This window comes from Tiliqua scincoides, chromosome 3 (genome assembly GCF_035046505.1).
Source record: "Tiliqua scincoides isolate rTilSci1 chromosome 3, rTilSci1.hap2, whole genome shotgun sequence".
NCBI classification, from domain to species: domain Eukaryota; kingdom Metazoa; phylum Chordata; class Lepidosauria; order Squamata; family Scincidae; genus Tiliqua; species Tiliqua scincoides.
In genome coordinates this window covers 133,558,533-133,574,828 of record NC_089823.1, presented here as the reverse complement: position 1 = coordinate 133,574,828, position 16,296 = coordinate 133,558,533, and the positions used below count along the sequence as shown (strand labels likewise).

At 42.9% G+C, this 16,296-nt stretch overlaps 1 protein-coding gene across 1 annotated transcript in view; it reads left to right on the top strand.

Moving 5' to 3' along the window:
• Window positions 1-6,843: 6,843 nt before the first annotated feature.
• MYOZ1 (myozenin 1) overlaps window positions 6,844-16,296 on the top strand; it is a 36,313-nt gene continuing 26,860 nt past the window's right edge. Inside the window, exon 1 of the mRNA XM_066622008.1 lies at window positions 6,844-6,932. The gene's annotated coding sequence lies outside the window, so the exon portion shown is untranslated. The remainder of the gene's footprint in view (window positions 6,933-16,296) is intronic.

The window sequence follows — 16,296 nt, the reverse complement described above, 5'->3', positions numbered from 1 at the left end:
TCCTATATATTGAAAATATGATCAAGATTTTCATATTTCCTCTTCTGTCATTTACAGCTAATGAGAAAGGAGGTGAGAACAAAGTGTTCATTTCCGGTCATCACCTGTTTAATAATGTCACTTCCTGCTTAATTACATTACTTCTGACCCTCAGCAGGTGCCATTAATGCCATTTGGCCTGCAGCATGAAACAAGTTTGACACCCGTGATCTAAACCCTAAAAGAAATGTTAGCTCAGGAGCAGCACTTTCTTATTCATCTTACCAAAACATCATCTACTACATAAACAACTGTGAATGTCTCTGGACCAAATGTAGATTCCTTAGTCCTCTTTCACAATGTCTCCAGTACTCAGTCTCCATCAAATAATATGACCACATAATTCTAGGTGGAGATGCTAATGAAAACCTGAACCCATATAAGATGAAAATACTTCCTCTTGTAAACACAAATCACAGTCTACACAACATTGGTGGTTGAACTAGGTCAGATGGCTATCTTGTGTCAGTCATCATTTTGCCCACCAAAATTGCCTCTGTCTTCTCTATGGCCAACTGGTTTTCCTACTGCAGCTACAGATATCCTAACCATCTCAGACATGGTACTGCAAATGCAACTTGGGGTGTAATCCCAACCTCGTGTTGGGCTGGCGCAACAATCTTATGCCAGCCCAGCAATGTCACGAAAGTGCGATAAAGGAGGAAGGCCAGCCCAAGCCCTTTTGGGCTGGTGGACCGTAAGGCTGCGCCAGCAGAATCAGGTTGGTTTGGGGATCAGGGTGTGGATGGGTGGAGGGCAGGAAGGAGGTTTTTTTGAGGCAGGGGGAGGGTGGGTGGCAGGTGGGCCTGTGCACAGGTGGCAGGTGAGCGGGGCTTGGGGACAGGATTCAGCACAGTGCCGGATCCTAACCCCAGATCTGGGTAGCCCAGAGTAGCTGCAGGCTGCTCGGATTTGCGCCACCTTTTCAGTAGACCCATTGGGGCTGCTGCGACTTTATCCAGAGTAAGCAGAAGGAATTCCTTTTTCCCTGGACTGAGCTGCAACTGGCCCCAACCCTGCTCTGGATGTGGGGCAGGCCTCCTGGCCTGCCTGCTCCAGGGCAGATTAGGATTGGGTTGCCAGTCACTCTTCTCTGTCAATTAAAACATAACAACGTTGCCTCAGAGGACTTGAAATTTAAACAGCAAATACCGGTACTGTCTGAAAGGATAAACTTTTCTTTTCTAATAAAGGTTTGTCGCCCGGGCCCGGCCCTGGTCCCAGCGACATGGGTCTCCTCAGGTGTAAGGGGCTCCTCAGGAGTAGGGGGTGAGCAAGTATGGCCCGGATCTGGCCCCCAGGCAGGAGGTCTCCCAGGGAGAAGGGCCTCTGATTTCATGAGATCTCAGACCAGTCACATGGCCGGAAAGGGTGGGGCTGGCTGGGCCAGCTGTTGGCTCCATAAGGAGCCTGGAAGGCATAGGGAGAGGTTGTTCCTCCTTGGGCTCCTGCTTAGGGAGGGTAGCTTGGGGAGGTGAAAGCAGCACCTGGCCTGCTGCCCTTACCTTGATGGGGTTGGAGAAGCCTCAGTCAGGGGTGTCAGGCCTCTAGCTCCAGGAGAGGAAGATTCCTGGCCTTCTTGAAGGGTGCAGGAGCCTCGTGAAACCATTGGACCTTCTGGCCCCCTGGGTTGGGGAGCCCCCAAGCTGAGCCAAGAGGCTGCTATCAGCGCTAGGCCAACCATTGAGGCCCCCCTGCTGTGGGGCGGCAGGCAGGCAACTCTGGGACAAGGCATCACCCCTCTGCCATGATTATACTACACCCCTTGCCATTGTACTACATAAAGACTGTGAGTGGGGGGAGTCCTTGTGATGTAACAAGGCCCCCTCATGAATGTAAAATCCTTGACTGTGTTAAACCACCTATTGCAGTCCCTCTTCCGGACTCAATGTCTTCTTCCTCGTCGCAGTATGTTTGAGAGGGCCCTCAACACACCAGAGAAAGCCTCACCCCTTGGGGAGGAGGGGTGGGCCTGAGCCATGGATATGATGAGGCTCCACAACCACTTGTGCAATAGAATGGGAAGCAAATAAGATTTCATAAGAGGGCAAAACATCTATGCGTTGTACAAAAGGAAGGCACTGGGCACAGGCCCAACAGGAAAGCGACTGGATAGGGAGTAAGTGTTTAACCAACTCATTTTGCCTCCTGCCCAATTCCCACATAATGGCAGGGTTTGATTCATGGTAAGCATGAACTCAGGGCTGGCCAAAGACTTCCTGAGCCGGAAGCAACATGCCAAATGATGCCCCCATTACCTGATTATGCGCCTCTGCTCTTTCCACTCTTCAGTGCTCAGCACTTTCCTCCCTTCCACATCTCCATTTCCTCTCTGTCCCCATCCTTTTTTTTTTTTTTTTTAATCAAGGGAAAGGAAGGGGATGGAGGAAAAGCAGTGGAGACAACAAGTAAGTGAACAGAGATGGGTAACCCACCAATCTGCTGCCTGAAGCAACTGCTTCAAACTGCATTTAATTCAGCATACTTACATAGAGAACATACTGGAATTTTCTACTTCTACTACACGCTGGTGCTCTGGACTTTAAAGTGATTCCCTACTGTACATGTGGAGGTCCCTGGTGGTATCTTCCCTATTTGATTGTCATCATCAATATGTAGTCCTGGAAGTTTCTAATGTGTAGTCTTGGAAACATCTCGGGTTCTTTGATATGTATACTATGTGGAACCACATTTCAGAGAGATTATATCTTCAAAGGTCAGAAGTTAGGGTTAGATGCTTTTTTGACAGCCAAAAGCTGAAAGGGCAGGTCCACCCGTTCCATCTACCAGTAGACAGGTTACCTCTCTACATGTTCAGAGCATGATGGGCATAAGTTTGATACCTGCATAGGTTTGAATCCTGCAGGAATGATATGATCTGTACAGTAACTCCATCTGCATTGGCTACCTGTATCTTTCTGAGTACAATTGAAAGTACAACTGGTGATGACCTTTTAAGTCCTAAATAGTTTGGGACCTGGATACTTGAAGGACCATCTCCCCTCTTGTCAGTCGTGAGGTCATCCCAGGTGACCCTGCGGCAGGTGCTGCCACTTTGGATGCTTGGTTGGCAGCAACCCATGACTAGGCTGTCTCTTTTGTGGCACTTGGCCTTTGGATCTCTCATGCCCTGGAGTGTAGAACTGCCTCCTCTCTGCTGGCCCTCTGTAGGGGTCTTAAGAACTTTTTGTTCCAACTCTTGATGAATGCATTTTCCTTTGGCTCTGTTTTGCTGGCTGAACTCATTGTTTTTGCTTATTATGTTATTCTTATTGGGTTTTATGATTTGTTTTATTGCTTTTAATTATTTGTTGTAAGCTGCATTGGGCTTCCATAAGGTGGGATAAATATGTTTTTAATTAAACAAATTAACTTGCAAGAAGGACACATATCAGACCATGTTCATTTATCTAGGTAACTCTATTTTTTAAATTTTCTATACCTCTCTTCAACAGAACCAGGGTTCTCACAGTGGTTTAATAGCAAAAGGAATGCAAATTGATGGTTTTCTGTCACAGAGAGGCTCACAAATTGTGGCAATCGAAAAAGAAACACATGGGAAACACCACCAGCAGCAGCCACTGGGAGCGATGCTGTGCTAGGATAAATAGGGACGGCTGCCCTCACCCTGCCCATTAAAAAAGAGACACCACTTTGAAAGGTTCCTCCCTGCTCAGTTAGCAGGGGTCCAAGACTGTGTGAAAATATGCCATGTTACTTTTATTTACCCCCATGATAGAATCCCATTTTTATCTTTTTGATCTGGCAGTCATATGAATGGACCCAATGCAAGTGGCACCAGGAAACGAAGCAATGACAATGATTATGCTACTGTCACCTTGTGAGCTGTGACCTTGGGCCAACACTGGAGAAATGTAAGCTGACACAAACGCTTAGGACTGGGAGTGCCAATATGTGCTTGGGTGGATGAGGAAAGGCCAAGAATCTTGCATTTTATACTTTGTGGGAAAAGTGCTCACTTGCTAACAAGGCAGCTTTAAATCCAATACAGTTAATAATTGGGCAAGTCCTAGCTTCTGAAACCCCACCACCGCCACTGCTAAGTGCTGTAGACTTGCAAAAGGAGTGATACACTCTACCCATAACGTGTGTTCCCTTGATGTTTGTATATATAGACAAGAAGAGTGAAAATAGCCCCTGCTGGACTGGAAGGGTACACAGACGCATATGTAGAGCAGAAGAGTTACCGTATCACCTTTCATAATGAGGGAAGCTACAAGCTGAACTCAGAAAATGATGTTAGGGAGATGAATGTGACCCGTCTGCAATGTGATATAAACCAGGAAGACTCCTGTAGAGCTATGGCGAAGAGAATTGGGTGTGAGAGGAGAAAAAAAAAACCATGGAAAGACTAATGCTGCCTGCTGTGTTGCCTCTAACTAGAAACTGGTAGGAGTAGCAAACATCCCTTGTGAAAAAGAAATACTTATTATTATTCAGCTGCAGGGTGTAGTTGGAGGGGAGCAGAGCTCTTGGACTTCTCCACAACAGGAGCTGTGATGGCATCAGTAGGAGCACTCTGTTGCTGCCTTTGAAATGTTCTTCAAAGGGTCTTAGTCAAGAAGAAGCATCAGGCTCAGTAACAGGCAAACTGAGAATTTACGTAGGGATATATTAATATATTCAACCCAAAAAAGTTCACAAAGTGGTTTCCAGAAAATCAAATCATTAAATAGAATGGGGCAGGGGGGTATATCAGGGGGCTTGTTGGGGGTGGGAAGGGGGTATCTCAGTGGGGAGAGCTCTGTGATATCATAACCCCTGTTTTGTCACTGACACACTCTCTTCACTCTACTCAAACTTGTGCCAACTAAATAGGGTTCATGACACATGGGGATCATGTGAGCAGACTAGACAATTTTTTTACTTCCCTCTCCACCCCTTCACTGTCTTCTGCTGCCCACAGGATACAATGGAGACTGTGTGGGCACCGCTGCACCCTGTGAGCAGGATTTAGTTAGGATTGGGCTACCCATTTGTTGTTCGTGAGTAAGAGTTTGTCAGTCAGGAAAAGTAAATTAACTCACTAGTTTTCCTCAGACTGGAATTTAATTTTTCATATCCCACCTTTATTGTCCATCAGTTTTTTCTAGCGGAATACAAATATTTAGACAAAATAACATTGGAGGCCGAGTTAGGTATGTTATAAGTGCTCTATAACTTCTATCCCTGCAGTTTCTGCTTTTTTGTTTGATCAGACCTCCAGTCCCTCACTTTCCAAAGTCTGTCTCAATTCCCCCAGGCCTTTCTCTTCTGGGTTCCTGAAGGCATAACTTTGCACCTTGCTTTAAGCCTGAGGCATTGGCAGAGAGGTAATTTATTCATTGTAAACATAAATAAATAAAAAATACTTTCCCTACCTGCTACAAGTACATACATAACCAAATGGTAAAAGTATGCAAATTGTAGGTTACTGTGTTGTAGTCTTCCCAGATTCACACGCTGGGATGTCAAAACATGCAGCATAATCATTCAGCATGATTTCAATCAAAATAATACAGGTTGAGTATCCTTCATCCAAAAATGCAAAATCTTCCAAAATCCAAAACCTTCTGAGCTCTGACATGAAGTGGAAAATTCCATACCCGACTTCATATGACGGATTGCAGTCAAAACACAGACACACAACAGACAGTTTATTCAGCACTTCCAAAATGACCATCTGGCTATGTGTATAAGGTACATATTGCAGTGTTCCTCAAACTGTGGATTGAGACCCACTAGGTAGGTCCCCTTTCAATTCAATATTTAAAAAAAAATTAGACTTGATGCTACCATGGTATGTGACTGCATTTGGGAAAATGTTACACATCTGTACTATGAACAGGCTACTATGTATATGCTTTTAACAATGATAGTAAATGGGACTTACTCCTGGGTAAGTGTGGGTAGGATTGCAGCCTTGGATTGTTAAGTATTTTCCTGCTTGATGATGTCACTTCTGGTCATGACCACTTCCAGTGGATCCTAACAGATTCTCATTCTAATAAATGCACCCTGGTGCTAAAAGTTTGAGAACCACTGATATAAAGTATATATTTCATTTATGAAGCAAAAATGAATTTTGGGTTTAGATTTGGATCCCATCCCCAAGATATCTCATCATGTACAGTATATGCAAATACGCCAAAATGCGAAAAAAAAACCAAAATCTGAAACACTTCTGGTCCCAAGCATTTCTGCTAAGGGATACTCAACCTGTACTGATGGGGCCTTGTGTATCATGGTCATATGAAATGCTCCTCTGTTTTTCCCTCAGATACTCAGAACCTTTCTGCGTCCACCTAATGTGCTCAGCCACACAGCTGTGTAGAACAGTATGCCCTACTCCCACTCTTCAGTGTAGAGCAGAAAGAGCTGAAACACATGATTTCAAGCATATATAATAGTTATCGGTTTTATATAACTGTAGTCTCACACAGAGACATGTTGTTCGTTGAAAAAAACAAACCAACATGTCTGTCTGTTGAAAAAGAATGACATACCGACCCGGTACCCCCTTAGTATTTGTCTCCAGGTCAAGGTAGCTGCTGTGAGAGTTCTGAGGAGTGCTGAAGTGCACTTTCCCCCTTCCTGCACTTGCCTGTGCTGGTGCTATCTGAGACCCTTGCACGCTGGAGATCCCGTTGACTATTAATAACTCCGGGATGCCTGGGTGAGCAGAGTCTCCAAGAGTCAAATTCACAGCACTCCGCATCAGCACTTTGTGCTGTGCAGGCACTGAGCAAGGAGTACGTGGGCCCAGGATAACCAGGGGGGTCAAGAACTACTGAGCCTTCTGCAAAACCACCTTAACAAGGAACATCAGAGACGCCAGTCCCTGCTCTTGCTGCTGGAGGCTCCGCGGAGTAGTCTGTTTATGAGTATCTAAGGTGAGTCTCTCCAAGGAGTGCTGAGCCAGAAAGGAGAGCTAGGAATGAAAGGACATTAATAGAGAAAAAGAAGAAACCATGAAAAATTTGCATTGCATTGCATCAGATTGCCTGTTGATGGGTGGTGGATGAACAGGTAAATCAGACACAGAGATGGCAAAATTTGCAGATAAGGATAGGACAATAAGTGCACCCTTACCTGGCATAACCCTGGATCCAGTAGAGCCTTTCCTGCCCTGGAAAAGCAAACTTCCATTATTGGGATCAATGAATACCATTGGGATTCCTGGAGATCCTTTCAACTTTAAGTGATCTACTCTAAAATCTCACCGCCAGCAGTGAAAGCTGCAATGTTCTCTAGTTGCTGTCCAGGACATTCTGGAAGACTGCCAACTCTTCCCTGTTCTTTTCTCAGCCTTACTGAATGTCAATAGGAATGATCTTTCCTTGGAATTATTACCTCAAATGTATCACACAGAGAGATGTTTCCTTCCATAGTTTTTTTGCTGACAAAGTCTTCCACTGATACAGCAGAAATTCCCTGTCCCATGCGGTCAGGTAGTGCTACCTCTGCCTTACCCGTCAGTTCCTCTTGTCCGCTACTAGAGCAGCTGTCCGCTGCCTAGTGGAAGAATTCATATGGTGCATTTTATTGGTACACCTGCTACCTCTGACTTGGCAGTACACACTTGGCACTTGTGTGACTTCATAGCTGTAATGGATGGAGCCTGGGTAGCAAGGAAATGCTGGAAATCAGTGCTTAACTCCAGTCCAAAAGATATTGTTGACCTCACCTGCTCTGATTAAGGTCAACCTTCACATCTCATCTCTTAAACTGCCCCCCCCCCCGATGGAATAAAAAGAACAACAAAACAGGTTAGCTTGGAATGGAGCAACTCTAGCCCAGCTTGAACTCTTGGGCTTGAATCAGGAATTACCGGGTGAAAATTTGTGCGAGTCTTATAAGACAACAATAATACTGTCCTTTGCCCTTAAAATCTAGGAATAATGAAACAAATGTCGTCTTTGTAACTGACACACTTCACAAATCCTCTCAGTTTAAAGCTTGCAATTCTGAACTTCTCATCAGAGATTGGAGAACAGATGGCAGAAACAACTGAATTTAGATGTCCGGCTAGCTGATTTCTCCTTCTGCTTTAAATAGAAGGAGCAATCAGCTCACTGGACATGTAAGTTCTATCAGTTGGGCCATCTGTTAGCAAAGACTTACCTATTGTGCTGTGGTTGAAAATTTGGTACATAAGTGCCAAATCTCTTACATAAATTTAAATGCAGGTGTAAAATTGAAAGTTCAATTATTGTTTTCTTTTTCAATATATTGATCGCCTTGGCCTTGATTCTGGCTAACAAATGTAGGTAACAAATTGTTCCTTTTGTCAGGCATGAACACACATTCCTCAGTTTGCCAAGGGAAAAAAAATTTAAAGGCAAAAGAGAGAAATGCATCAATTCATGCAAAAATCTTAGTATGAAACACTGACATTCTAATTTCAAGCAATGTGAAGCTTTCTCTTTAGCCAAACAATTCTTCCTTGCTTTCATTCTGTCTTTCTGGGGCAAATAATCTCTACATCAATATAAAAATAAAAACAGGGGAGGGTCTTTCCTATGCAATAAATAAAGAACTTCCTGGTTTTGATGATAGTCATCAAAGTCCTACAATCAAACTATAAAATATATAACAAAATTCAACAGCAAGTTAGGACATTCTCCATTTATTGCATTGACAACAACATGACTGTGGTCATATAAAGATATATATGTATCTGTCTGCTGTTATAAGCACCTTACGGTCCTCGAAGATAAAATAAAATCTTGGTGCCCGAGTGACTGAGCCAGAAAAGGCAAATGAATCAGGGAAATGCATAGTACATAGGTGAGATTTTGAGAGACATATAAGAAAGTTTTCATCTCTAGTGAGCTGCTGTGATGTTCACGAGATATGGGACAATAATTTGTCCATTTGAACTAGAGGACACATACCTCATATGTCTAGCTTTCCAATAATATGGTGGCTTCTTTCATCTTTGTCAGGGACACAATTTCTGATAGGAAGTGGATGTAGACAAAAATAAAAGAATTGTCTCCCAGGTACAAACCTGGTCAGTGTCATCAGATATTTAGGCAGGCTTATAGAGAGCAATGCAAATGGATCAGTAGAAGTGTGGGTACTAATGATACAGATACAGAGAAATATCAGAGAGATGTCCTAGATGCTATATTTAGGCTGTTGGGTAAGAAAGTAAAACTTGGGACCTCCAGGGTAGCTTTCTCTAAAAATATGTCTATCTCAACAGGACAAATTGTAAAGTGTGGAGAGTTTCCGAATTATCAATGTATTAATGAGAAACTAGCTTTTGTTTTTTTAAAATGTTGTCTGAAGTTAACTGAGAAATTTTCTGGGAAGAATGCACATAGCAACAATGAAACTGGGCGTTTTATGTAACAGACTTTGCAGAAGAAACTCTGCAAAAGAAAATACAGGCATATCCCGGTATCCACAGATTCGGTATCCACGGGTACCATTGATACCAGGGACACCTCTTAAAAAGATAGGGGAACATTTTTAAAAATCTTGTTTTACCAAGATTTTTTAAATTTTCCCCAATTTTTTTTTAAAGTATCCATGGTTTCAGGTATCCACAGGGGAGTCAGGAACAGAACCCCAGTGGATACCTATACTAAAGCATCAGCAGTTACGAGGACAACAATGCAGTCTGTAAACAGTCAATGTAAGCAACAATAGAGTCAGTGAAGACTAAGGGATAGTTGTCCTTCTCTTCTGTGGTCAGATCTTTTCTTCATATATTATTTCCTGCATGGCTTAAATTAAACTGATAGCCTTGCATCAGCTTTAGTTTTTAAGTATACTGGAGTTACCTTGTCTCTTCTTGTCAGGCAAGAGACTTTGAGCTACTACTTAGATGATTCTTTCCTGTTTAAAAACATTTAAGACTGGGCAGTGTCACTTCTGGAATGGAAAACAGTTCCTTGTCTTGTTCCTTGACAAGGATTTCCTTGTTTCTGAGGCAAGAAACCAATTAACTTCAAAACCTGTCACAACAAAATGCTGTATTACACTTGTGTGGCATCTCACAAAATTCTGTGAGATGTTTTTTTCTATGTGGCAGTTCATGTGGGGGGGGGGGAACATGCCCGGCATGACATGATCCCGTCAATCTGCAGTGAATCCGTTCCTCAGAAATGGATCAAGGAGAAAGGTTTCTTTTCAAGACAACTCTGTAGGTGGCCTGCTGGGATTAAATGAGACATGATGCAGGACATTTGTGGTCAGGTTCTTGGTGTGCATGCAAGTGTGTGCATATGTTTTAAGTCAGGGGTGTCAAACTCGTTTCATACAGAGGGCCGAACAGCATTCATCATGCCTGTTGAGGGCCGGAGGTGATGTCATTAGGCAGGAAGTGATGTCATTAAATAGGTCATAACCAAAAATAAGCACTTTTTTCTCACTTAAGAACTCGTTAGCTGCAAATGTCAGAAGAGAAAATACACAAATCTTGATCATATTTCAAGATATGGGAGAGCCCAATTTTCATGTGGCCTGCCCTTTTAGCAGTAAGACCTCATAAGAACATGAGTGCTGGATATAAAGCTTCCCCCAGGCCTTATGTTTGACACCCCTGTTTTATGTGGTAGAGAAGCCCAGTAAGGCTGCTAATTTCATTGGAAAGGAATTGGGCTCAGCAAGGTAAGGAACACATTTAGCTTCCACTCCTCTTGTATCTCTGCACACATAGCAGTACATTGCCCCAAATAAGTGAATGAACGGAATTCAGCCCATTTGAAAACTATAAAGGGAAAGTGCTACTGCATTATTATAGTGAGGCCAAAACCTATCATTTGCTTTTTCTGGATGACCTGGGGCCCAATCCTATCCAATTTTCCACCAGCTGTGCCAATGGGCATGCACTACCTCCTGTGGCCGGGAGGCAGTCAAAGAGGTCTCCTCAAGGTATTTCACATTTTTTCACATTTTTATACGGCCCTTCCTCCAAAGAGCTCAGGGTGATGTACTCCTCTCCTGTTGTCCCCACAATAATCCTGTGAGGTAGGTGAGGCTGAGAGAAAGTGACTGGCCTAAGGTCACCCAGGAAGCTTCATGGATCTTCCAGGTCTAAGTCCACCTCCCAAACCACTACACCATCCTGAGAACATTTGTTCCCTTATCTCAGGGCTGCATTGTAGCTGCACCGGTGCTGGGAAGTTGCATAGGATTGGCCCCAGTTTCTGTTGACAGGCAACGTATGAGCATTTCCACTACTTGTCAGCTCCACTATTCAGACGAGTGAAAATCTTGGACCAAAGGCTATTTATTAACAGCTGCCACCTCTTCTTAATATTATAATGAAAGCCACAAACACATTCGGGTAGATACTCCAGACAAACCTATATCTAGAGCACCTGAATTACCATAAACTGTGTCAATAACAGAAATATAATGAATATCAAAAGTCAAATATTTTTATTTATTTATACAGTAGTGTATACATGTTGAACAGGCACTACAAAGTGCCCCCCCCTCCAAAGTCACATACTGGTTGCCTGAGTACCAAAGCAATATCAATACTCGGATTCCTCCCCCTGGTTCAGGCCGCTCTCTTTTTCGGCAGTGTCTTTTCCCTGGTGATCATCCTGGTCTAGGATGGTCTAGGTCCAACATGGCCCCAGTAACAGTATCCTAGGAGCCAAGAACTTCATAACTTTGGTAGCTGGAGTGGTGGGACTCTTATCTGCTGGTTTCATTGTACAGGCATGCCCCAGTATCTGCGGGGGTTCTGTTCCAAACCCCTTGTGGATACTGGAAATCAGATATTGTGAGCAGGTGTCCCCCCCCCCCCCGCACGATTACCGTTCAAGGGTGGAATACTTTCTTAAAGTAGATCACAAACTTAGTAGCTCAATGCAACCTTCAGGTTGCCTCCAGGCAGCCTGGGCGCGTCTGAAAAACTAGCTGGATGTTAACGGGACGTGGACCTTAACCACTTTCTTCCTACCTCCATCTAGTTTTCTTTTTTCTCAAAGAGCCAGGCTGCCAGGAGGCAGTGGGGGCTTCACATCCCCCAGCCCATTAGGTCATTTAAGGACATACCTCAGTCAAAAGCTCCTTTTAGAGCAAAGATTCTAGTGATCTAAAGGGACCTTTTGAATGGTATATGTCCCTAAATGACATAATTGGCTGGGAGAGTGCACTCCCCCCCCCCCACAATTCCATTAGGTCCTTTAAGAACGTACCCCAGCCAAAATCTTCTTTAAAGGAGAAGGCTGTCTCCTGGCAGTTTTAATCACCGGGGAGGGGGGGCAGTCCCACATCCCCGAATAAGTGAAACTGCAGGTACGGGATCTGCAGTTTCTGGAGCATGCCTGTGCTACAGTGCCTGCTATGGCCTCCAGAAGGCCGAAAATCAGCTGAAAACCAGAAGGAGCGATTTTTGCTCTTCTGGAGGCCTCAGAAGGCCTTCAGAGGGTTGAGGTGGTAGCACGCAGCCTACCCAGCTGTCCGAAAGCCCCCAGACAGGGTGGGTGGCGGCAGGAGGGAGGAAGGTGACACCACCCTTGGAGGTGTGATGCTCTGGGCATTTGCCCCCTCCCAGGAATGCCACTGCATTGTAGCAAGCATACTTGCTTTCAGCTGTCAGTTTGGACTGACACTGGCAGTGCAATCCTATGTACACCTGCCCAGAAGTAAGTTCCATTGTGTTGAATAGTGTTTACTCTCGGAAAGCATGTGCAGGATTGTAGCCTTGGTCTCTGACACAAGCTTTCATCCCTGGCTGGCAATTCTGGTTAGGACATTGGTTTCAAAATACAGTGGATCAGGAATGTGACATGCAGCTTCATTCATCCAAACAACCAGCTTACACCTAGTGTAAGTAGAAACACTATGGTGGCTGCTGAAAGCCTGATCTGAATTCACTAATTGGAACTGCACAGTATGGAAGTTCATAAAAATGAGTAAAATCACTTAAAAATTTTAAATTTCAAGAAAATTGAGATTTCTTTGGTGGCTTTTACAGAAAGGGGATTTGTAAACTCAAAAGCCAAGGTCATGAAGACTTTAAAACTATGTACAGGTACTTAATTTTTTTTTTTTTTAGTTAAAGTGCTTCACCTATTTGTGCCAATAATTATCAGAAGATTGACAGAATATTAAGGATATGTATGTGCTTATGGTATGATCACGGATAAATTCAAGAAGTTTCTAGTACATTGCAGTTCATTTAATCCTATGAATAATTTTGCAATTTAAAAATAAGATTACTAGCTCATATTACAAGATCCCCTTTAATAATAGTCAAAAGTGAAAATCAGCATAGGCACATATACAAAGACCAAGAGCACAAACATATAAAAATTGTAAAAACATATAATATGATGCATCCCAACTAGCACTTCCACCATCTGGATAAAAGGAATTTTCCACTCATGCAAAGTTCCTCTTCTGCTTGCACAGGGATCCCATTGTGAGCAGAATACATCTTCCATGCATGCAGAGAGCTTCTGTTTGCAGAGGGAATTCCCTATGGCAGAGTACTAGATGGTTGCTACCCCTTATCTTTTGAATCAAACCTAGTACCGTATATCTTTTTCAGCACAATCCTATGCATACTATCCTTACTCAGAAGTAAGTCCCACTGGGTTGAGTGGGACTTACTTCGAAAGTGTGCGTAGGATTTCAACCTTTGCATCTTTTTGAATGAAAAATAATTACCTAAACTACCAAAATTTACTTAAGTTATACATCCTTCATATTTCCTGAGCATGCCTTATTTAGGGTACTCCTTCTAGCTTGGGATATATTTGGTTGGATACTGTTTCTGTTCTGGGTCTGTATTTAGTTTCCAGTGTCTGTCATAAGCAATCTTTGCTGTTGTCAGCAAATGTATTATAAATGCATTTGCCTTAATTCTAGCTCCTGCTGCCCTGTAATCATCTTTCTTTTGTATCTCTCTTATGTTGACCCCAGCATTATTTACTGGGGCTGTTCTAAACCTAAAGGATGTTATCTAATAAATAAGTTCATTTCTTACACTCTGTCTGACTGGGGACAACTCCACCCTTTTCTAGAGAGGACAACTCTAGAAAATCTGCACTAACTGCACACTTCCAGCACTTAAAACGCGTGCACTTTATCAATTCTGTTAAACCTTTAGACGCCATATGCTATTATTATTATTATTATTAAGAATATTTATATACCGTTTTCAACAACAAAAAAACTAACAAAGCAGTTTACAGACAAAATAAGAATATAAGAACAGCCCCACTGGATCAGGCCATAGGCCCATCTAGTCCAGCTTCCTGTATCTCACAGCGGCCCACCAAATGCCCCAGGGAGCACACCAGATAACAAGAGACCTCATCCTGGTGCCCTCCCCTGCATCTGGCATTCTGACATAACCCATTTCTAAAATCAGGAGGTTGCGCATACACATCATGGCTTGTACCCCATGTCTTTTCAGGTGTCTTTTTCAGAGACACCTGAAAAAGTGTCTCTTTGCACTGTTAGCAGGGTAAAATAGATTTATCTAGAGGTCATTTTTATTGTACTTCCTTTAATTTCCATTCTTCTGTTGCAGGGGTGAGCACATTTTCAACTTTAGGGATCCTGGATCTTTAACAATTATGAAGGAGAGAGAATTTCATCAGGAATTCAGCACCTGCTGAAATTTGAGCTAGTATATAATTGTTAAAGGTGCGGGATTCCTACGGTTGAAAGTTTGCCCACCCCTGTTTTGTTGGCATCTTTTGGCTGTTGTGTGCCATGGAGACAGTCTACTTCACTGTAAGTTGTTTCTATATTTGGTTGGTCCTTACCTTGTGCCCACTTTACAAAAGCAGAGAAAAACAACAATTTACGTAGTGCTGACAATTTCTCCTGCCATTTCATTTATTAAATTCATGCCCTGGATTGAGCCTGAGACCAGAGAGTGAAGCTACCGTTCTCTCAGTCAGTCTCAGTTCCTGCCTGCCTCTCATAGATGTTAAAAAGAATAAGGGATTTTCAAGGGTTGTTTTTTGTTTTTTTAATATATGCAATCTTAGCTTTACACGCTGATGTAATCCTCATGTAAGATTAGGGCCAACTGTAACATTATTTTTCTCTTACCTTTTAATAGCTTCTATTTTAGATAGTTTTCTCAACATTTTGCTGACATCTCTTTGTTATAAAATGTCTCATTTGTAAATACTGAAAGAATGAAGTCCTGTGGTTAAACATTATCTCAATATCCTGCCTATCCCTTCCTCTTCTAACTCTCCTAACACTCAATTTTAGTGGAAGTCCCCTGGTTCTGATGTGTGAGAACCTCTGGATAGATGAAAAATTTTACATTCTTGTGTAGTGTAGTGAAAGTAAATAGGTTTTAATATCTTTTGCATCTTTACCTATACTAAGGAAACATGGGGCATCTAGGACTACAGTCCACTAGGATATTCTCTGCACAAACCTCACAAAAATGAACAGGAGCTCTAGAAATGCATAGCCTTCAGTGGGGCATGTGTATGAGAAATTCCCAGTGAATTGTGCCCCTAGTGAAGTCAGCAGGTTATACATGAGCCAGCAGATTACAAATATTATATGTGAAAGTCATGGAATAGCAAGGCTGGTACTTAAAACACAGGGGGGAAATCAGAATTAAGTGACAAGTTGTGAAAGGGTAGCCATATGTGGTGAATACTTTATTTTACTTTATTTTGTTTTTAATCTGTTTTAATCTGTTGTAAGCCGCCTTGAATCCCTTTGGGGAGAAAGGCGGGGTAAAAAGAAAGTTGTTATTATTGTTATTGTTATTTACCGTTTTACTCTACTATTGCAGAGTATGATAAGTTTTAGAAAGTAATAATACTATATAAAATGTTAGTCCATGACCATTCCTGATTGGCCAAGTCTGGCTGGCACAGGAGGCTGGTGTGTCCTGCAGGGTGGGATGACAAGATGAAGCAGTGGATTAGGGCAGGAAACCCCTCCAAAAATGCAATCCTATGTACACTGCCCTGGAAATAAGTCCCATTGAATACTGGGATCTTACGTGCATAGTCTGAGTAAGCATGCATAGGCTTGTGTTCCAGGAGCCAAAATGATAGGTCCAGAAACAGAGAACTGGAAGCAAGGACAGAAGCTGGAAGTAAAGGAAGAAACATTGGAACTGGCCCTGGAAGACCTCTGAACTAGAGCAGGGGGGCTAGTGAGTGCTCAGACCAAACTGAAAGGGTTTTAAAAAGAGGTTAGGAAGCTCAACTCCTACCCAGAGTTTTTGTGCACGTGTCTGCTTCTCTTTCCTCCCAAGTAGGCCCAAAAAGAGTGGCAACCAGGCAAGTACTT